General features: G+C 36.1%; 1 protein-coding gene across 7 annotated transcripts in view; it reads left to right on the top strand.

The window, feature by feature from the left end:
- LOC129573597 (maternal protein pumilio-like) overlaps positions 1-23,771 on the top strand; it is a 190,465-nt gene that overhangs the window by 156,621 nt on the left and 10,073 nt on the right. The window lies entirely within an intron of this gene.

Raw genomic sequence — 23,771 nt, 5'->3', positions numbered from 1 at the left:
GTTACTACTGCTGCTGGTACTAATGCTGCTTTGAACATTAATCATTTTTGATTGTACGTGCGGCTTTGATTATGCACTGCAGGAATTCCGATATTTTTTTCTCTTCCTTCACAACTCAGCTTCATTGGTCATCAATAACTTAGCCTAGAAATTAGTAGAAACGTGCATTTTTCCCACAATAAACCATACACGCACACACCCACTCATCATTTTCGCAACAAAATTCCGCTATTTATTAATGGAGTATCGACCATCAAACTGACACAATCTGACATCGAGTAATAATTTATAATGATGAGAACGAAAAGGATATTAGTTGTCATCAAATTGAAAGAAGAGTTATCACCTTGTGCCGCATCCCGTGCCAAAGCCGATCAAAGTAAACATAAAGAAATCATTCGTAATGGCAAATGATCAGTAGTCGTGAGACGAAATCCAAGGCAAAGTAAAAAAACGACATATAAAATCGTGATTGGAAAATAAAATTCATCTCAAAGTTACGATCGAAATAAAAATAAAAGTTAGAATTATCAGAAGCCAAATGTGGATACCGGATGTGAGGCAAAACGTCCGAAGGATAGTATTTCACTTTTGTATTTCGAAGAAGAAGAAAAATCGATATGTTTGTAGAATATTTCGAGGTGTAATGCAGAACGAATTGAAGCTAAATTAACAGAACCCTACAAAGTTCGCTCGAAATGCATAAATTTCAAAAAATGAAAGCTACCGAATTTAATTCTTAAATTTAATTAATAGAACAGTGTAAAATGTTGTTTGCTAAAATTTAATCTGTGCTTAAAATTACAAAATGCCTGTTTTCACAAGGTGAATGGGTAGGGCTTTTTAATACAAAATATCGACATAATCTCCCATCAATCTCACCAACCACCGATGCGGCGGATCTCTTTGGCGGCATTCGCTCCTTTGTCATGCACTCAGCTTGTACATTTTCTATCTCGCAAAAATTTTCTGTTTAATAGCAGTCTATCCATTAGTGGATACGTTGCAAAATCCACTCCCGTATATGGAGAATGGATGCCTTGAGACCAAAATTAAATTTAATCAGCCCTAATCACATTGAACATCAATTTCGAAGCCGACAATCTCGTACAATTTTGCGTATGCGCAATATCTAACATAAAAATGCAATCCCAATAATCTAATAAATTAAACGCAAAAACATAAAAAGCCTTCTTCAGTTCATTTAATTTTTATGGCCGTTTTCACTTTGCGAGTGGGTGAGCGGGCGGTCGAACAAACAAGCTGGTAAGCTTTCCGCTTCGAGCTTGTGTTATCCCTCATTACGTTCTATTCCGTTTTTATGATCGATTCCTATACGATTCTCATTGTTTATTTATGGACTTTTTCTACGTTGATTTTATGGCGGCTGTTTTTCATCGGCACAATATAGACACACATACATACGCATGCGATGCCATGGCTCGTTTCATTTTTACGATGTTGATTTTAATGAAAATTGATGCAAAAACTCTAAAATTGTGTGCATATCAATTTCACTGGAACCGCATCCATTGTTTTGCCATTTTCAACTACATATATATCGTCAGAGGTTACTCGGTGTTCCCGTTTTCTGGCTACGTTCACAGTGTTTATTGAAATCAGCAATTTGTTTTTGATTCTTGTTTGTGGCATTGGTATGCATATTTTTGGTTTCAATGTTTTCTCTGATATTTGGGAAAATTCCATGATACACAGACAAATAAAGTTTACGATCAACATGGAACCTTTATGGGCTGTCCTATGTAGAGCGCACATCCAGAGCAATAAAGAAAGGACATTTACAACTGACGCGTACAAATTAACGTCAAGCCAAATTACGAGATTTTTATAATTTTTTAATTCATTCGTCGCCTATTGTTTTCATATCCAACTATAAAACATCTGGCCCATAAATTGGCATCGCATAACGATCGCCATTGTTTATTGTCTGCGCGAAAACAAAGTGGTATGGTGGCAAATCTATCAAGAGCTTCAAGGGGCCATGAGTAAAGTGAAAAAAGCGACGAGCAGAGAGATACAGACTGGAGCCAATCTCTTTTGCCGTGACACGTGTTCTGCAATTTTTCTCATCGTCTTATTTCAATTGCGAAAATTGCCGGAAAGTATACATTTTCCATAGAAATCGTCTTCGATTTCGTACAAACATGACACAACTATTTACATGCAAGTTGAAGTAATTTCGCTTTAAATGACTCCGACAATCATGCAATCGCGCTCGAACATCGACGATAATCGAATCTTGTAATAATAAAAGAAATGGCAAGCAAATGTGGATAATGGATGAGTAGAGATAAGAGAAGAAGAAAGAAAAAAAGAGAAGTCTGACGCATGTCTGAATGCGACATATGGTTCAGACGATTGCTACTTGTACGACCAAAGAAAAAACAAAGAGGTTTTTTTTTCTGTGAAGTGTTATTAGAAAACAGGGATTCACATACCGAATGGAAATGAATGATACCAAAAGTAGCATAAAGTTTCACGAATACTCACCATTCCAAATCTGATATTCTTTTATCTTTTCATCACGATTTCGAGTTTTGCTCCGTCTTCGATTCATTCTCATTCGGTTGGTTCATTCTCTTTCTTTTCTTTTTCTGCTCTCTCTCTCTCTCTCTTTCTCTCGCTCTCTCTATCTATCTTGTTCTCTTGCTCTCCCTTTCCGTGCAAACGCCCAAAATTCATGTTTAATCCGCATATCATATGAAGGAGCGGCGTCAACAAATAAGAAACTGACACTTTGGTTCGAACCAAAAACTTCCAACACACAATATGTTGCTCGCCGTATTAGCACTGCAAATATGATGGTTTTGGGGGAGACCAGACATAAAAATATAAATGTACCCTTTGCTTTTTATTACATTTTATTCCGATATTGGTTGTTCGGTTGTTCGCTTTGTTCTTTTTGGTTTCGCATTTCGTGGAACACGGATGCCATAGGAAGCTGCGGTGTGTATTTTCATGTCGCAAATATCATTTTGTCAGATTTGCTGCCTGCGAACGGATTTTACTCACAAAAGCACGGTGATAGCATACAACATTCAATATCGGTTATCAGGTATTACGGTTGCTTCGCGTTCGAAGATGTTTCCGATTCAAGTGAGATTTGCGCATTGTAGTTTATTGTAAAGTCGGGATTTTTTCTTCGTGTATGATGGCAACTGAATTTGATCCCTATTTGATTCTCTTCGCTGTGTTCGTCGAAAAGTCAAAGGCCATACGATGCGATACGAAAAACCCGATGGCAATATTCGTGACTGGCAAAAAAGGACCAATATCAAATAAAAACACCTTACGGATTTCACATATTTATTGCCGATTATGAGCTTTTATTCGGATTATTGTGCAGAAATTTGAATCTCATTCTCTCCTTTTCTTCGCTCCAGCGAACATCGCAAGCGCGCACGTGTGTGTGTGTGTGTGGTTGTGTATAGAAATGTTGAAAATTGTTGTTCTTGTTGATGCAAACTTCGTTTTTCGTTTTTATTTACCCAGTGCTTAATGTACTTTACACCGCAAATCACTGTTTTGAAATTGAATTTTTCCCCATATTTATCTCTTTGTTTCCTCTTTTCTTCTCTTTCCAGGTAAGTGTTCCATCGGACTCGGATGTACAAGAGTAAGAGTTCCACCGAAAGTTCGGAACTGTTCGGAGTTAAAGAGTTTAAAAAGTTGATGGCTTCACTGTACACAAGCTATTTGGGATAAATACGGATAAAAGGTTATTGGTTAGGAATTAACACCTCCGTGCCAGTTCGCACAACGCTACAACGCTGTGCACCAAAAATGTATTACGTGAAAATTTATTGCTTAATAATAAAGCAAAAGACTTAATTTAAACACAATGCAAAAGTTTCGACATCGCTCTCTCTCTCTCTCTCTTTCACCGCAATAAGTCATTACGTGTGCGCGCACTCACCGGGCGTTCGGCATTTGTTGCGTTCTAAAAATCGAATTGTTAAATTAATTGAAAAAGTTTTATAAGCGGAAAGCAAATTTTCCATCGTTGAAAACGTTTTCTCTTTCTCTATCTCGTGCTTGCTCGCGCGCACTTGAATTCATTGGTGTGCACGTTGCTTTGCACTCTCTCTCTCTCTCTCTCCCTCTCCGAGCAGCAATTAAAAGAAACACTGGAAATTTTTGGCGTTCGGGACCAAAGCATGTAAAAGTTTATGGCATTAAATTTGATTGTGTGCTAATTGCTTCCATATTTCACGCGAGTGCAATTTTTCTCGCACTGTTTCTCTGCTTTCTTTGCTCTCATTGCGCCCTTTTATTGCCGCATGGCCGCATTCTTTGGCCAACCCCGAGGAAATGCATCGCAACTGTGGCCATTCTTCTTCTAGCTATTCAATTTTTGGCTTATTTCACTTGAAGCAACCAATCGCTTTTGTGCCTTTTCCGTTGTTTTGAATTGCCACGGATACATTTGACAGATGCAATAAGAAGGCAAAACGACCGTTTGAACTAAATAAAATGTTGAGAGAAAAAAGGTCGAACACATTAAATTGTACACAATGTGTGTTGAACGATACTTTGTTTTTCAATTTTCCTCGAATATTCAAATTGCTTCCAATTTTATTGCAATATAAAATATTTCAATGAAAGTGATACATACGTACTTGAAACGTCAATTTCACATATTGAATCGACTGAAATTTCTGGATTTGAGAGGAAAGGTTTTGTTTTCTTTCCACTGTCTTGGATATAAGATCCAACAGACGAAATTGATTGTTCGACAATTGCATTCGCGTCTCTTGTTTTCTAGTTTTGAATTACTTTCCGGTTTTTTATATGGCATCGTTTACTATTAAACTATAGTGTATAGTATTTTCCACGAAATTCAAACGCAACTACAAAGTTTTCAAACTTGAATAATGGCATTCCAGGAGCTGAGATGTACTTACCTTTCAAGTACTAGTATTTGTTGAGAAATAATTGCTTTCGAAGTAATAATGCTGGAGTGTGTGAATGGGAAAACTTTGACCACACATCCCGAAATATTTCGGAGTAGTAAATTACAATACGGAATTTAGTTTTCACCGATCAGATTACCTTTCCACCGAAAAATGATAAATTATGCTTTTTTATTGCGAAAACGAATTGGTTTGACGTGTCGAAATACGAATGTCATTCACAATATGCTTTTTAATATCCATAAAACCGATTTGATCGCAGCACCAACGCAAGTTCGAAATATGAATGAGGTTAATGTGTTTAAAGCAAGCCATCCCATCAATTACCTATTTTATTTCGTGTATAAATTTTCTCTCTGATAATAATACGTGAATCGATTAAAATTGTGATTTTAGTTGCTTGTTTTTGACAAAAATTTATGATTAACTTAATAGCAACAATAATGTCGTCGACGTCATCGCGCTGCGTTTGTATAACATGCAGATGTTGTTTGGATGGTATCACCGTCGTGAAATGATCGCCCAATGTGGATGGCATTTTGTATGGAGTAAATAGATTAAAATGGAGGTACAATGTTGCAAATTGCAGCTAATGTCATCATAGTTCGAAAACGCCATGCTCCTGGGCTGCCGACCTCGCATTGCAAAAAAAAAATGTGTACACATATATGTTATTCGAGATATGATGCATAAAATGAATGGGTCGGGTGAGATTGCACTGAATTTTGCGCTACTGTTGCAAGATACACATTGCACACATATTTGCTGCTAGTTATCAAGCGTCAACATTTTTGACTCTCTCTTTCTTCTTCTCTTTTTTCTCAAATCATTCAACAACAAGGAGAATGCCACCAAGTTTATATTCATTTAATAAAGGAAGTTTTTTCCTCCGTTGTTGTGTTGACAGTGAAAGCGAGTATCATCAGCATGGTACAGGGTAATCATACGTTTCCGTGGAGATTGTGCTCTTTCTCTCTCGCTCTCGCTTTTTCGCTCTCGCAATTTAAAATTTTTATCATAATTGTAAATAGTTTAGCAGTTAGCATGTTGACGACAATGAAACGTCGTTGCGAACAATGAAGGTGCAATATTTTCGCACATATGCCATATGTCAGATGCATAATGTATTCTCAGCTGCCTTTGCCGAGAATGCATTGCATTCAGGAGCACACGTGAATTCGCTGCGAAACGGAGCTGCATTCTCATTGAAACTTTCACAATGATCATAATCCAAACTGACGTTGGAATTCGTTCCATTTTCACATTTCATGACGACGACAGCTCATGAAGATTCACATACTCTTGACATACACACACATAGCAAACCATTTCCAGACAAACCATAAGAAGTTTGCAATTTTCAGCCAAACATTCATGGCAAAAACACGAAATTCGAGCAAACGAAAAACACACTCATACAAAATAAATTATCTTCGTCTGAACATGTTTGGCGTTTTGAAATTATCTCCGAAATTACAAAAGTTTTGAAGTAAACAAACTGCAGTTTTTTTTTATGCAAATGAAAATGTTCCGGTTTTTCTCCGAATTGAGTTTTTCCTGCATTTTTTCGACAAAGTCTTCCAAAATGATCTCAGAAAAAAAAACACTTCATAAAAATTCCACTGACAAGATGCGAAGACTGAATTCGAGATGATCATCACAATATCCGTTCAATGAATAGGCTGAATTAATGCCGAATAAAAATCTATTTAGAAGCTGAAACGCCTTCTGTGAGTTTCATCAAGGAAAAAGAAAGCGGCATGCTTGTTAGTTCATAAATTGTTCGGTGCAGTGGGAGCACAAGAATGAAGATCGCTTATGAAACATTTCATAAGGGCATAATAGCGGTGGTAATGTGGTGACTTTTGTGCATATGTGGAATAGCAGCCACTTAAAATCATTTATTATAAATGTAAACAGCGAAAATCACAATGCGAGAAAAGCGAGCCATGTTGTACGGAAAAATGGTTCTGTGGAAAGAAGGAAGCGGCACAAACCGTAACCGAAAAGGAGAGCATGCAACCATTACGGGTACAAGCGATAAAAGAGAGAGAAATGATTAAAACTTTTCTCCTTGGGTACAATAATTAAAATATGCATGTTTTTGGTGGCAACGGCTCGATTTTCAGAATGAAAAATGTTCGTCGTCGCAGGCAAAGATGCGAAAAGTACAGAACATCGGAAGTGTGTTTGAAGTACCAAACGAGAGAGAAAAGCCTTGTTCGCATAAAACTTTGTGGCAGAAAAAAACACTCACATAAAAATTATGCCCACTCACACAGTTAATAATAGAAAGTGCACAGGCACACACATGCATACATGCACGATAATAAACCGAAAGCTCAGAGGTAATTCAATTAATTGCGTAATCATTATGATTATTATTGTATGAATTGAACTGAGCGCATATTCAAGCCTATTTTAAGCGGATGAACAGTCTCCTGTCTAATGCAACACCCGCACATTTAAAAGCCATGACATTCACAATTTTTCCAGCCAAGTTTGCTCGCTCGCCAGCTCATTCACTTGTTTGCCAGACTCAAAACCATGCATGACGGTTTGAAATGTCGCGCACCATAATTACTGTCATTTCCATTACGCTAAAACTTTGTGGAACCTTTACCGTGGCCATTCATTAAATGTGACTCATTTCAACGCGGGCTTTGCCAATTTCACATGCCACCGCTTTTGTTCTTCTCTTTTTTGTTTGGCCGTTGTTTGCTTTCGCTTGAAATTTTAATCCACTTTATTATGTGGCAGGCGTGTACTTCGTACCGGAATTGTCAAACACGCATGTACACAACTGAATATGTGTCTCGCTATTGATGATTAGTGTCGATGTGAATTTATTTGCAATGGGCTGACATGGGCAAATATACCGTTTTCGAATATTCATTTTGAATATTAAATCGTATTACATTCAAACGACCACTAACTGCCACCAACGCTATCATCAAAATGTTCGTGTTCTATTTTAGAGTCCCAGTGGTGTGATTCAAAACGCACAAATATGCCAAAATGACTCCTATGAGCCTCCGCTCCCTGTGTCCAATTTGTGTGTGTGTGGTCATGAACGCCATATCATTCATGTTTAGCGCATTCATTTCGTGGAAAACTTGGTAATTCAATGAAAAATTAACTAAACGCACGATTGTTTTTTTCCCGGCCTTTTGAACTATCTCTAAAAAACAAGATACGCTCATGTTTTCACATGCATTTTCTAATTAACGAATTAACAATGGCCCAAAATCCTAAATGCGAAACGCGCAATTTTTGCAATTGGATAAAAGGATCCAATGTTGATGAGTATGGAAAAAAAAAACACGGCGTAAAAAAACAAATGAAAACAAATGGAATTCCGCCCGAAGACTGACTGAGATTCATTAATCAAATTGGAAGTGATATGAGGGAAAAAAGCGCTGACATGAACATCAAATTGCGAAATTTTTCGCGAAAACTTTCATTTAATTAGCGCATTTGGTTTCATTACACAAAAATACCGCATTTGGAAATTGTGATTAAAAAGGATTTTCCGTTGCCATTTCCATGGTAAGTCAACGCAGATGCACCGCATGAATGCAATTGTTGGTTCGTTTTAAATCTGTAAACGAATTTAAAGATATCGATCCAACGATTTTATGCTGTTTCGTGGTCTTCGAGGGTAAATCAAATTCAGTTTTTTTCCGAAATGTATCAAATAGAGAGTTTTTTTTGCTGCCAATTAAATAATTCGGTTGGAATTGGGTTGTTCCCTTTTCGAAACCAATAACCAGAACGCATCAATCGTTATTGTTCAAAAGCTACATTCGGTGATTGATTATATAATGATTTCAGAATTGTTTTTTTCAATGAAAAATACAAACATGCTCAATACCAGTATAGTCCATTGAAACCAAAACAGCGCTATTCAGCTATTCATTGCAAACGATATCCCTATTTCCCACCCGAAGAGCGATGAATGTGATTGGTCTTTTATGAGATTTTTATCAATAGAATAGAAATTCCGTTTTTCATTTCGAAATGATGTGCATGATGTTGATATCAATCGATTGATATATATCGATTAGTTATCGGTAAATTACCAGCGATTCGTCATCATATGTCAGATACTCTTATCAAAATTTAATGCGGAAATTAAATGATCGATTTCAGTGATTTTGTTTTTATTTATTCATTCGGTTGAAATGGAATTTCATTGGATTCGATAGAATATCTGGTTGTCAACATTATTATTTGCCGAAATTCGATTCTAATTGAGTGATTCTGTCGTTACGCCGATTAGCGAATAATTCGGCTGATTCCTCCTTGAATCCACGCGTGACCCAATTTTCCCACATATATGTGGTGTGGATGCTTCTGCTTCAAAGTTTCTCCTCCATTTAGAACCTCATAAATCATTTTTTAAATACCAATTTTGCAAAACTCTACACAAAAATTCTATTTGGAGTTTCAAGATCTTTTTCGTACTAAAAGTCGACATTTCTATAAAGCATAAAATATTCTCAATCGTAAATAAGCATTATATCAAAAAATGTTGCACGAAGTGTGTCGAATTTCTGTGGAACGAAGGTCGAAATGGGCAGAAATGTTAAATGGATTTCGATTTGTAATAAACTACATAATAAGTGGCTATTTGATCCGTAAAATAATTGCTTTTGCTGAAGTATGAATTTTTGAAAAAAATATTCAGCATTTCCAACCATTTCTTCCAATTGCACAACAGTTTTCAACAGTTCATCAATCTTGTCCTGTGTTTTGAAATGTAATTGGGTTAATGCGAATCTTCGAAAATTTCGAAAGTATCTTTCTTAACAATATAAAACATACTTGTTTTGCATGGCTAAAATGTTCGCAAATATGTATGGATTGCTATTTTCGGGCGATTTCGAGAAAATGTGTCAACTCGGGAATGGCATTATCGCTAGAACAGATGGAAAGAAAAATGGTAATTTCACTCAGAGAGATAAGAATTCAAAAATAGAACCAACTTTAACACATTCGTCATTTCTTTAGAATTCGATAAGATAAACCGCCACCATTCCTTCAATACACGTGAGTCATGTGATAAGAAACGTGTGCATTGCTTCATCAGAATGATGTAGGCTCGAGAAATGGTTTTTGCAGGCGGTTGGATTCCATTGTATTGCCAATTTATCAAAATTAAAGTAAATTTTATCACAATTTGTTGCATGTCGAACACATTTGGTATGTACATTTATCGAAAAATTCCACGTATAACATAAAGCAGCGATAAAGTAAAGATACACATACATTCCCTTGGGCAAATCGATAAGGTCACTTTTCTTTTCGAATATATTTGTGTAACAATACGCCTGAAACAGTCAGATTTCAACACATTTTAAAATTCATTTTAAAAAAATGTTTTTTTTAGTCAAATTGAAGGAACGGCAACCGAGTGAGTTGATGATAAAACCATATGGGTTCAGGCTTCATACATTTTGAAGTGCAATTTATAGAATTCATCGATTAGTTCTGAATTTTGGAAGATTTGTGCGTCCTCCATCACATCTATCGATCCAGAAAATAAATACATTATAGCGTTGGCAATTTTTTTACGATGTTCCATTATTGGAAAGCTTCAGAACAATTGTCATTAAAACAAAATGTTTTTGTTTGACATTTTCGGCTATTTCATTCAATTCCTGTGAAGGAATCTTTAATGAGCAATTTCATTGATTCAAAATTTTGTAAAAAGTATGCTTTTGAAATGCATCCTTACTTCGTCATTGGATTTAGTGTGAATGTTTGAAAATCGATAAGCCTTTGTGAGACTCCACTGTCGAACAAAAATGTCGTTACTTTCCAAACCTTAGTTCAAAAAAAATGTCAGTGCAGTTAATAGTTACCTCGCTTCCATAACTGCACTTTCGCATCGTTCCTTCATTCGCAAATTGAATTTCCCAACTATTGGGTCATGGAGAGACACTTCATACATGGTGACAGCATAACCAATGACGTCAACATAGTTTCTGCTAGTGAAAAGTTAAAACGAAATAACAGACGTGATCAAGTGAAAGCCATCGATTATTAGTTTGGAGTTTGAATCAAAAACTTTTGATCAAAGCTTACGATTAATTTTCGTCAGGTAATTTTGAGCAGAGCATATTGTGCTCAGCACAGTAAATAGTGTGCAAACTTCTTAACTGCATACTAGGAATCAGGTTACGATTTTGTAGTTCGATGCTGCGCTTCAGTTCTTTGTGAATGGAAGTTCTATCGGGGAACTTTATGTACTGTTAATGGTTTGCTGTACTTATCGTACGAGTTGCTTTTCAAAATCAATGCCAGAGGCATAACTTTTATCATATTAAACGCGAAATTCGGATAATACTCGTCATTAGCGTTCGTTGAATTTCGTATCATTATGAATTGCAAGTACTGCGTTTGATTCATTTCGGGCTTTATTAATCCGTATCACCATATCCTTTGTGGACCTACACACAAGAGACGTAAGTCGTATCGAATTCGTTCACTGTTCATTGAAATGCAGCACATTGTCGAAAACAGCCATATAAACGACGCCAATCCAATGCACATCATCATTATTATCAGAGTTCTCAAGTACAAAAATCAACAGACGCAAACGATCAAATCGTCAAAAAATGTATTCATAATTTTAGAACACTCATTCAACTCAGTAACCTAGTCTTTGCATTTTATCTGGATCGAAGTCCAAAGCCAATGTTTATTATACCTGAAATAACAAAACAAAAAAATCACTCGAAATCATGAAATAGACACATTAAATCACTTTTTGTTTGATGTAAAAATTACTAGATGATTCAATACTAAACTGAGCCTGTTAATTTTCGATTACCTTGATTGGTGTGAAGCCGAAGTGTTCTGAGCTGAGAAATAATGAACTCGCAGATCATCAGAAATTGAACGAATTTAGATTTCAAAAAAATGTGTTCACAATTGAAATGAATATGTTCTATGGCAAAATGATCACTTTTCTAAGCTGTTATCTAACAAACAATTGGCCATTGCTCATTTTGAGTGGTTCGTACTTTAAGTATATAAGCCCATGTTTCATCCATTAGCGATTTAGCAGAGCACATCAACTTTTTGGTTAAGACTTTATAGTTCGATACTCAGGCCCGTAGCGTGCTTTTTTCCCATGAAATGGTGATTCCAGTTTACCAAGTGATAGCTTGCCCTAAAAAACACTTATTTTGAAAAAAAATCCGGGGGTGCTCTTGGAAGTTTAAAAATTTATTTTGACATTTTGGACCAGTTCGGACCAGTTTTAGTGCCAAAGTTCTTCTGTTTTCTCACTTATCCCGTGTACCAATTTTCATCGAAATCGGACCACTTTGATTTTTCGTGATTTTTGGTCTTTTTGCCCCAAGAGCACCCCCGGATTTTTTGTTCAAACTTATACTTCTAGCAAATTAGTACAAATAATCTGATTTGAGTGCACATTAATTACCATAATCTATTTCTCTTCATTTTTCAGGTAAGTGTTTCCGTAAATTGGCAGCGTTCGTCACTTCATTAAAAGGTTTGATGCGTCCGGAGCTAATTTAAAGTAATCCGATAGATTGTTACATGGTCTGTAAGTTACAGACTCTGTATAATGCGATTAATTTTCAATTTAAAACGTTCAATAAATCAATTAAGAACGTTATTCCTCGTCCATTTTGAAAAATTTCGAAGAAGCTTACGACTTACGGCTTCTAGGATTGCTCTAAATAAAATGTGCAAGCAGCAACTGCGCCTGTTTGCGTTTTAAATAAAAACGATATGAAAGCTCTTCCTGGTTTTTTTTACACTTAACCTGAATTCTGTGTTCAAACGATTAGAAAATGATCACTTTATGGGATTCATCCCTTGGTACAAGCAATATTGAACAAATTGAATGAAAAGTATTCAACATCGTTAGTTTTTCCGCTTGAATTCAAGGCAAAGCGCTGCTATTGCAAGGAAATGTAAATAAATTCTCAGAACCAGCAATTTCTTGAAACTATTTTCCTTGCCACTCATGATGTTTTTCCGACGATGATGATGGTTTTGTAATAAATCCGCTTATTTCGTTACAAAAAAAACATCGTCTCAAACTCTCTTTAGAGTCGGAATTTCGAACCGATTGAGTCATATCCGTGTAAACTCATGACTGACACACGCGAGTGTGGCATGAATTAAAATGTAGAAAACTTTTCGTTACAAAGTTTTAAGTTGAAATTCTTTTGCTTGGGTAATCCCATGTGACACGATTCATAATCCAAGGTGGCGTCGATATTATGCGTGCATACAAAGTGTTCATTTATTGCAATAAAATCGAAATTTTCTCCCGACCATAAAATGTTCCACATTTTTACGATGGCAACGATGAAAACTAGGCGCATAGGTAACAACCACCGCTGCATACATTGTTTCATGAAGCGTCAGACACCAATTGTGGCTATTGTTTTTCTTTTCTCTCCTTTGTTCGCAATCCGTTTCAAAGAGAATGGCATACAGACACATAAATCTTGCGAGTAAAATAAAAGCCCGTCGACTGTGATGCGGATCCGTGGTACCGTGTTTCATATATGCATTGGCATACGTGCAAACGCCGAAACCAACAGTGTCGCTATAATTGCGAAAAAGTGTCATGAACTGTTATTTGTGGCAGACTAAATGGAGAAAGTGGAGGGCGAAGAAAAAAAAAACACCCACCACTACCACCACCAGCGCAAGCAATCCAGACTGAAATGGGTTCTTTTTTGTTTGATTTATTATATTTGATACAAATATGGAGTTTTATTTTCATACATTCGAAGCAATCGCTTCAGTAAGCCTTCCGTCGAAACGTCTCAAAATAGCATAGAATGAACGAAAGAATGAAATTTTTCTACCCCCTCCCTCGATTGACAATCACACACATGGTTGAATGGAATAAATTGGCGAATGTCGCATGAAAATAAATACTCCCCAGCTCAAAAGTAATCACACATTTGAGCGAATGGCGAAAAATAAATCAGTTCAAAATGACAGCGTGTACGTACATAGTCACGCTATACACACACAAAGTTTCAATCGCAAGTTGCTTCAAACCCATATAAATGGCGATATCGATATTTCCATTTTTCCATTCTGATTGTGATGGTGTTTCGTGCTTTTTCACTCTTCTAAATACTTGTTAAATTAGAATGCAAATGCGACCTGAAAGAGAAAATATGCATGAAATCACTTTTCTTGTGAATAATGTTGCAAACATTCAATTACTTTGCCACGGAAATTCGTATGATCCTGCAACAGATTCGATTCATTTTTCACCAGAATTCTTCATTCTTTTTCTTAGAAATCGTTGTTCTCTCTCACGCAAACTTTCTTTTATAGTCTTCATTCTTTTCTCGTATCACAAGAGTGAAAAAGAACCCTGACAAGAAATACCTGAGAAAATACGTCGAAGAAAATGAACTAGCGCAATATTATGAAATACCAGCGACCAATTTTGTCGCGTCTTCGTTCACAAACTATGTTAATACACCTTCCATCCAATGGCATTTTTATCCATTGATAGAGTTCAGCGAGCAAACTGAACGAACACAAAAAAAACTAGTGAAGACAAAAAGCGTTTCAAAACTTTCATCATTTATTCAAAAACGTGACAAAAGTTAACCGACTCGCGAAGTGGCTGTGCCATTGCAAAGTGTTAAATGATGTTGGAAATAACGGGAAAAATTTGTTATTTGAAACTTCGTTCGTTTCATTCGTTCGCGTTTTGTTCGTCGAGACAAAAATAGTTGTTCTCGATATAATGAAACGTTTGTATACTCTTCAAAAGACATAGCGACGTTGTTTCAGAACAAAAGTGACATTCTGTCCGGTTTTGTTGTCATTGATTTGATGTGGTATGAAAGTTATCTGTGCATCTCAGTTTTTATTATAAGTTCAATTACATCGTCAACATGGAACGCAACCGTTTCTTTCTTCTTCTTCTTCTTCGGTTTTTCTTCTTGCGCTTGAGTTTGCCTTTGCGACGCAGTTTTCATTCACTTCTTTTTCTCCCTTTGAAATGACGTGGCGATCGCCTCTTCTTTTCTCGGGGCATTTCACTCTGTTCCTTTTTCACTTTAAATGACCGTATACGTTGTGTGCCTTTGTCATTCTTTTTTTGTGTCTAATCTGAAGAAAAAAAAAACGATACAAAGACAATTACAATACAAAGTTAGTCGAGAAACCTAGTTTTGCTTGGTGGTATCAAGTTGGTGCCATATCATGTTCTTTTTGCAGAAAAAAAGGCCGACTCAAATACAATCCCTAGATTTCAGTTTATTGCGTTTTTTTTTCTTTTGCTTCTCACTCACACCTCAGCTCGATCATATCATACTCCTTTCAAATCTCCCCGGTGAGCGTACGTCATGCTCAAATTTCCCTTTGTTACATTGTGTCATTGCACGAAAGAAAAACTCAAAAGAGACAGTGTAGCTCGTAAAAGGAGAAAAAAAAACGGTTTAATTGGGTTTTCGACGCTTAAGATAACCAAAAGGAATCAACACGTTTTCGTTGATTCACATCGCCCGCCAATTCCTTTTACGCTTCACACAATCAAGCTGATGATTTTTATATTTTGATGAACAAAAGAGCCACGATTATGACACGAAAGCGGAGAAGAGAAAAATGTAGCAGCGACCGAGCTTTAATATTTGAAGTAAAGATGTCATTTCATTGCGAAATTAGTTTCTGTCAGCGTGAAATGAGACGTTATTTTTCATTGCAATTGATGTGTCTGCGTTATGTGTTAAACCCTCGCAAATCACATCTAATCATGTGGATCGACTGAAATTACAGACCTTCTGTGAAACGTGAAAATAATTTGGGACGAAATGGTTAATTTTGAATGTAATACAACAAATGTACTGTAATCTTTTGCGTCAGCAACTCGTCCGATCTCCGAAAAAAGAAAATGCGTATTTTGTATTGAACAAATAAATGAACCGCATTGTGTTGAAGGTCATGATACCCGATGCCTTTATTGAATGAAAACCCCAAAAAAATAAACTGCACAATCGAAAATGATACAAATTACAATATCATTTCATTTCATCCGGCGAATACGGACGAATTCGTGAAGTTGGTGAATTTTGTCAAGAGGAAAATTGCCTATCGATCCAGTGTCCTTCTCTATTTCAGTTCAGTTGAAATCGTTACAATTCTGAGAATCCCATTCCGTTTTGAAAGGAGTGCACGCTGTTGTGAACCAAATGACAGGCTCAGACTGGCATTTCCTTTTGAAATCCCTCGCATAATTTACATGCAAAAATTGATATGTCATTCAAAGTTGTCTTTAATCTCCTAAATATTGAATTACGACGATTCGAAAGTATGGAAAAAGGGAAAGAAAATGTTTCAAACATCTTTGGGGAAATCAAGCGTACACGCAGAGGTGCTCGCTTCTGGGACATTGCACAAGAGATAAAGTATTTAGAAATTCAATCAAATAGTTGAAAGAAGTTTGTTACGATGGCATAACGACAGAACGTATCAAAATTGTAGTAATTGCAATGTGCTCATACTCAAGTCAAAGCTATTTGCTTTTCACTCGTCAAACCAATCTAATTGGATGGGATTTAAGAAACATTTGAGTGGTTTTCAACCGTCTTAGGTAACTTGAACGTAAGGAAAATGAGAAAACGACATTGGCAAGTGTAAAACGCAATTTAACTAGCATCAATGGAAAATCACTCACAATTTTGTTTCAGCAACAGTTTCTTCGAATTTAATTAAATATGCATCGCAGGCTGCATTCGACGTTCTGAACGGTACTCAGAAACTGTTGCCATGGCTATCGTATCGCTGAATAATTTTCATTTCTTGACGTTCTTTTTATTCCTCATCGGGAACATTTAATTGATTTCTCTACTATCGACTTGTGCTACCTGTGTGACGCAATACATTCACAATCACATCTTACCTATTTAAACTTTCTCCGTTCATCAAGTGCTTCGCAATTCTCCCATTGCCCAATAGATACTCAATATTTAATTACTCGTCGACCTTCATTCCGGGAAAAAAAATTGTTGTTCACTCAAACTAATTGAATCATTTTATAATAAACTTTCGATGAGTTTTCCCAAATAAAAGGTTTATTCGACCTACCGTCGATAATTTGAAGATGTATTTGATATTAAAAATCCAAAGTTTGTTTCTCAGAAAATCTCTTTGTAGTGTAGCTAACACAAACAAACCATTTCACATGTTCTTGGAAATCGTATCAATACCATGTCAACAACTAAACTTACGTGAATTTAATTAATACTGAAAATTCCTTGAAAAGCATTGAATTCGATTAAGCTATCGAACCAAGGGGGTGGACGCAGTTTTTCAACGTACAAGTTTTGACGAATTTGTCTCATTTTGCACCGAGTAGTACCGAGTACATCTATGTATTTTAAATGTAAACTCGAAACTAATACTCAAAACACTCAGTAGACGCTGACAATTCTTCGACAGTATACACATTACACTGAACCAAATGGAACCGAGTAGCACTGAGTAGATTCTAGTATCGGCGAGTGTTTGTCGAGTATGAATTCGTGTCTAACCTTTTGTATCGAACCATTCAATTTCGATCCAGAAATGATTGAATAATCGATAATTCTCAGCTGGAGCAAAATGAATCCCTATTTGATAGCATCCTCAATATCAGTTCCACTGCTACACAGCTGTTTTTCACCGAAATCAATTTCAATGACATCCACCAATGCACGGTTGAACCAGTGAGCCTTCGACTACAGTGTAAAATCAATGGATTCATTCGGAAAACGAATAGAATTTGCACCAATTGTTTGTTGAACTGGAATTTCTACTTCACGTAATAAATACATTTCTTGTGTACGAGAAGCCCGATTAAAATGTGAAAATACCGATGTATGTACAAAACGGATGGTTTGTGTTCTATTCGAAGGGATTCGTACTTCGTTTTTAAGCCGACAAAATGGAGATGAAAAAAAGGAGTTCGATGTATTTTCAAGCATGAATAATCTTCAAACAAATCCATCACATGAATCCTTTAGCGAATATAGCCTTTGATGTTGGGTTGCAATTCGGCATGCATTTGCATAATGCGCAAAATATTCAACCGAGTTTTCTTTGCCTCGCTCCACACCAGATAGACTTTTCTTGAAAATGAAAACGAAAATATCATCCACAGTCGATATAATACTATCTTTATCATCTGTTATATTCGGTCGGCTGTTTTACAATAACACTTCCGTTAGATGGTGGTGGGGAGGATGTCGATGAAAAAAAGAAAAAGAAAATCCCTGTTGTGATCAGTTTAGTTGATCCTGTTGTGGGGTGTTTTTTTTTATCAGTTGGACTTGGCATTTATCAATGATATTTACGCAGTTGTCTGTTGTTGTTATGCCTGCAGAGTGAGCACTTTGTTGGAAATCTTCTCTTGAAATCACTTTAAAACCCACCCGAGTTTCAGTCACAAAACCATATTTTCTCATTCAAGAAGTAACAATCCAATAGTTATTATAGCACAGACATCGTACAAAGAGAAAAGAAAGGAAAAAAAAACTGTCACTCAGGGCTATTGTTGTTCCAATCATACAGGATGTACAATTTAGAACAGAAGCGAACGGACCGCTGATGCTGCTGCCATCGCCGTCATTGTCATCGTCGTCGGCGACAACAACGAATGGGATGAGAGCATGTTACTTTGTTGTTGATGAATACAACCTACTCTGTTGTGGATCAATTTCAACAGAGGCTTTTATTACATCAGATACCATATAGCCCGCGTTCGTGTGCTCGAAAAGCGTTTTTCCAAGCATCTTTCCTTTTGAAAGAGGTCAACAACCAGCTCCAACACATTGAATTCACATCGATGCGATTGATTTCGTTTTTTTGTTGTTGGTGGCTTTTATCCATTTGTGTCGCTGAGCATAAAAATGGGAATACAGATCTGTTACAGCAACAACTGAACATAAAATATTGTTCCCTAAAAACGTTACATGAATTTCAATCTAACGCGAGTGTAACATGAGTTGCATTAGAAACAGTATTAGCTAATGTTACACTCGCGTTGGATAGAAATTCATGTAACGTTTTTAGGGAACAATATTTTATGTTCGGTTGTTGCTGTAACAGATCTGTATTCCCATTTTTATGCTCAGCGACCCATTTGTTTATTTGTTAACGTATCAAAAAACACATGCCAAACACAATATTGATTTGAGCTGGCTATTACCTCGAACACAAAAGCGCCCCCAATACACTTTCAATTTTATGTGATAAAATGATGTGAGGTATGAATTGTGTCATGAACAGAAGAAAGAATTTTCATGTGAATGGAAATTTAATTGAATTTCACACATATTTATATATTAATTGAAAAATCCCTTCATTTCTAATAATAAACGCCAACCGAGTATTCGGAATTCTATAGTTTCTATGTATTCTAGGTGATTTACACAACAGATGAGTTTTTTTTAAATCATCTAAATTAAATGTGAATGGTAAACTTTATAGAAATTTTGTTATGACCACGATGCATGATAAACCACCCGCTCGAATTGAATGTATTGTTGACAAAAGTGCACGATTGAAATTAATGACATTCACCCAAGCTCAGTGAGCTCGTCCAATATCATTCAATTAAATCTGATGCCGTGCAATTTCTCATTTATATTGTAATGTGCCATGTTCGGTGGGTTTGACTTGATTAGAACACACTATTGTTGTCAATTTTTCATCCAACACAACCAGCACCAGTAAAAACTTATATTGATTCATGATTCATTTAAAATACGATACGAATCAATTCATTTGAGCTGTTCCAATAAATCCTTTCGAATGCAATCTATCGACCTTAATATCATTTTTCGCTCATGTTGCTCGACAGCAATATGTAATTATTTCTCTTTCTGTCTCTTTCTCTCCCTATTTCTAATGCTTTTCCTCTCTTTCGCTTGGTGCGTCAAGTATAAAAGTAAAACAATTGCAAAAGCGGATGAAACGATCAAAATATTCACTCATTCAATGCCACTTTAATTTAATTCCAATGCAGGATAACAATGAAACGTGTATGTTTTCAATTTAAATATGAAAACAATGTGAGTCAAGTGTACCAACGAACGTCAAAGCAGAATTCAAATTCAACGGTTTTCAAATCAAACACTATGCAATCGAATGTTTCCAATGTTTGTGTATTCTTTAATCAAGTGCAGAGGAGAAAAAGAACTAAGATAATGAATGTTAAATTTATTTTTTTCGTGTTCTGTTTTTATTTGTCTCATTTTTCATTTTTCATTTTTACATCGCACTGTCGTTTTTTTGAATCTTTAACAACGAAAACAAATGAAGCGATTGTATTGTAAACAAATAAAGTACATAGCTAGCAACTTCAATGCTCTGCACGTTTTTTCAACCAATATTTGATTTCGTTTGCTCGTACACGTGCACTCGACCAACCACCACCGAGGGCGAACAAAGTTTGTCGTCGTGGTCATCCACACGCCGTATCACGTGTTTCAATTGAAAATGCCTTGGATATATTTTGCCAGACACTTCATTTATTTAAGATCATTTCGCATGAAATAAATTTGATTTTCCATGATACGCTTTGATGTGATGAAAGTTTAAGGTCGACAAACAGTAAGAAGCTCAACAAGTTGCATTTGATCACAAATACGATTACATCATGACCAATAAAACATGCAATACGACTCAAAGAGCAGTGCTGCTTCTATCTGAAAATAAATGCGAACTGGTTATTCCAGAGAGAGACAGAGAAAGTGAGAGAAGGAGAAAGAGAATGGGGAAGGTAATGGGGAAAGAGAGATAGAGAGAATTCTAAATACCAAAATCTCCATATTTTCGTTTACGAAAATGACCATGCCATGCATTCCGTATCTTCAACGGATTGAAACGTTGAAACCAATGCAAAAAGCGACCACAAAAACCATGTGCACTGTTTAACTATGAGCGTCCTATAAACTGGTCTCGACCTTTCTCGAATGGGTATCATTATCAATAAATGCCCATATCAACACTGGCCATTTTGGCTAAGGGATATTCTGCATACCGTTTTTGTATTTGGTATGCAAGTTATTTAGCGTGTTCGTTCCATGAATTTATGAGTAGCACGTAAAGCGCATTTAAAACTGTTCTTACTGTACACACGCCCGTTGCAACGGAAATGTTTCGAGCTGTTTAAACTTCGTTGCTATCGCTTGAAGTTCGTTTAGCTTCTGAATGCAATTAACGCAAATTTGTTGTGATTCATAACTTGTACACCGGCTGAACTTTCTATGCATTGGGCGGCTAGCTCCCGTTGCTTGAGATGATTTAATGCATTTTAGATAAGGCAAATTTTACTGTATGTATGTGTGTGTGTGTATGCACACGAGCAATAAACCTCAGAAACCTTGTCCAATAGTAATTATCTACTAATTTTATGAATAAAAGGTTTAGTTTGTTTTTAAATTCCAAACTTTCGATAAAATATTTACAATAGTTTTTCATCAAAAATAAGTTGCAAAATATCTTACCGACAACGCGTTTACAACGTCATTTTTCGACGATACAATTGTTAACTTTTAAGTGCAATTAAATGGTGCATTCTCTGCAGCGTGAAAAATACATGATTTTTTGCACACAACTTTTTTTTTGTACGATCAAAAGTCACTAACTATTTGCAGTGAAACAATTATTCATTAATTAATTTACATGTAATCACAGACGGCTATCGCAAACAACGGAACTTTGCTAACGTTGTACGCATTGTAGACGTTCTGAGCAACGCTAATGGATTTTATCCTCGCAACTTCCGTACAACAACATTCAACTACGGTATTTTGTGTGCAGTTCGGGCTTTTTTTTCGTTGCATCCGAACATTGTAATCATTTGCCCCGAATATTTACTATCGATGAAATCTAAAATAAGAAGAATAGCCCATTAAAATTCATAGTTTAAGTTGCGATAATCCCATGCATTTATTTGCAACTCACTTGAATAGTTGCACAGATGTTTGCAATGAAAATTCGAAACTATTTTTTGTCCGTTGCAAACCCTTTTGAGAATGAGAACAGGAATTGTTTGTTGATTTTCTCGTGAAATTCAATTTATTCTGGAATTTTGTTACACATGTTTTAAACATAATTTGTGTGTTGAATTTTTCAAATGATCGCTTTTCATAATATTAACAATTGAATTATTCAGAAGTGCAGGTCTTTGAATAACAAAGTAATATTTTCCCCGGTAAAATGCCATGTCAGATTCAATATAACGTTTACTTCGTTTTTTCCCTCGTTCCTGTGAACCAATTTGCTCATTTTTCTTGAAATGAACGTGGATATGTTTTTTTTCTGTACCGTTGTAACGTACAAAACAGTAAAAAAATTGAATTACGTTACATCGAGTGCGGCAATGCATTTGACGAAAGAGAAAATTGGAGCATATGGTAAAAGAGAAATGGCATCGTTTGCCACAAGGTTGAATTAAGCTAGAAAATCGATTATAGTTGCAGGCAAATTACCTTACTCAAATGATGATCGTTATGAAAATATGCATAAAATGGCTTCGAATCAGGAACGAAACATCTATTGCAACGATTCAATTACAGTCGCACACTCACTTTGTGCAAATCCATTTTGAAAAGGTAAAAGTTTTTTTTTATCCCACTCTTAACAGCGCAAGTGATTGAAGGGGCGTTCAATAAACTTTTGTACTTTTCCAAAGATGCTGTTCTTATTGCAACATGTAACATGAACAACTTGATGGCTGATTACTTTCATTGATTCTTGCGGGCTTTTGAACTTCGACTCGCAATCAGCGAGCGATGCGCCACGGCGTCCATTAAACTCAAGTATCATTATGATTTTTTTCTCTCTCTCTCTTTCTCTCCATCCATTCCGTCAGCCTTTTCAACACTTGTTTTGAATAATAATTTCCGTGCGAATAATTGAACAAAGCAACAGTCGAAAACAAGACGAATAATTTGTACGTCTGTTTTATAATATATCATAATTTGTGCTACACAAATCACAAAATAATACCCAAAATGTAATTATACCAGCGATCCAGAATTTTTGTAGCAACGCCATCACTTTGCATTCAGCGGCAAACTGATTTCCGAGCAATTCAATGGAATTCACACTAGGGGATAGACACAAGATCTGAGATACGATCGTTTTTCAAAATACTTAATTGATTTTGTGTAGAGGTGTTCAGATTCGTGAAGATTCATTGAGATTTGAAGGGATTTGAAGAGATTTGTAAAAATCTTACTGATTTGTTTGACCTTTTTGACAAGTCAGCCATTTTGATTTGAGAAGATTCATAAGGATTCATAGAGATTCAAAAGTATTTGAATTTGCTCGAGATTTGAGATTCCTACAGATTTGAAAAGATCTAAAAAGATTCAAGTTTTAAATGTTGTGTCTACCCCCTAGAATTCACATGAGCTCAATTTCGCCGAGTATTTTTCTTTCGGCTCATTCAATGAGCCCCATTGTCAAAGTTCGTCAATTCAACGCGAAGAACGTTGAATTCATTGCGGTGCAAAATCCACCGCAATACAAGTGGATAATAATTATGAAAGCCTAAGCGGTTATTTGAACCTTGTTTCGAATCGACCAACAACATCATTAATTCCGATGAAAAATCATATTTGATTATGTTGGCTCTTCGTGTTACCAAATCTATTTCTCATTTGGACCGTTTTCGCCACGTCCAACATGTGTGATGATCGTGCATAAGGCGAATCGCTGTTTCACTATGGCCGCCACATTGTTCAGCGAGGTGACAATCGTTCCGTATTCGCGTGCTAATGTACAATAATAATTTCAGTCAATGACAGATAGCTGAGATTGGGA

The sequence above is a fragment of the Sitodiplosis mosellana genome, unplaced genomic scaffold (genome assembly GCF_009176505.1).
Source record: "Sitodiplosis mosellana isolate CC-2019 unplaced genomic scaffold, AAFC_SMos_1.0 Smas_scaffold_1, whole genome shotgun sequence".
Lineage (NCBI taxonomy): Eukaryota > Metazoa > Arthropoda > Insecta > Diptera > Cecidomyiidae > Sitodiplosis > Sitodiplosis mosellana.
The sequence above is the reverse complement of the archived record's forward strand: the minus strand, read 5'-3'. Positions and strand labels throughout refer to the sequence as shown.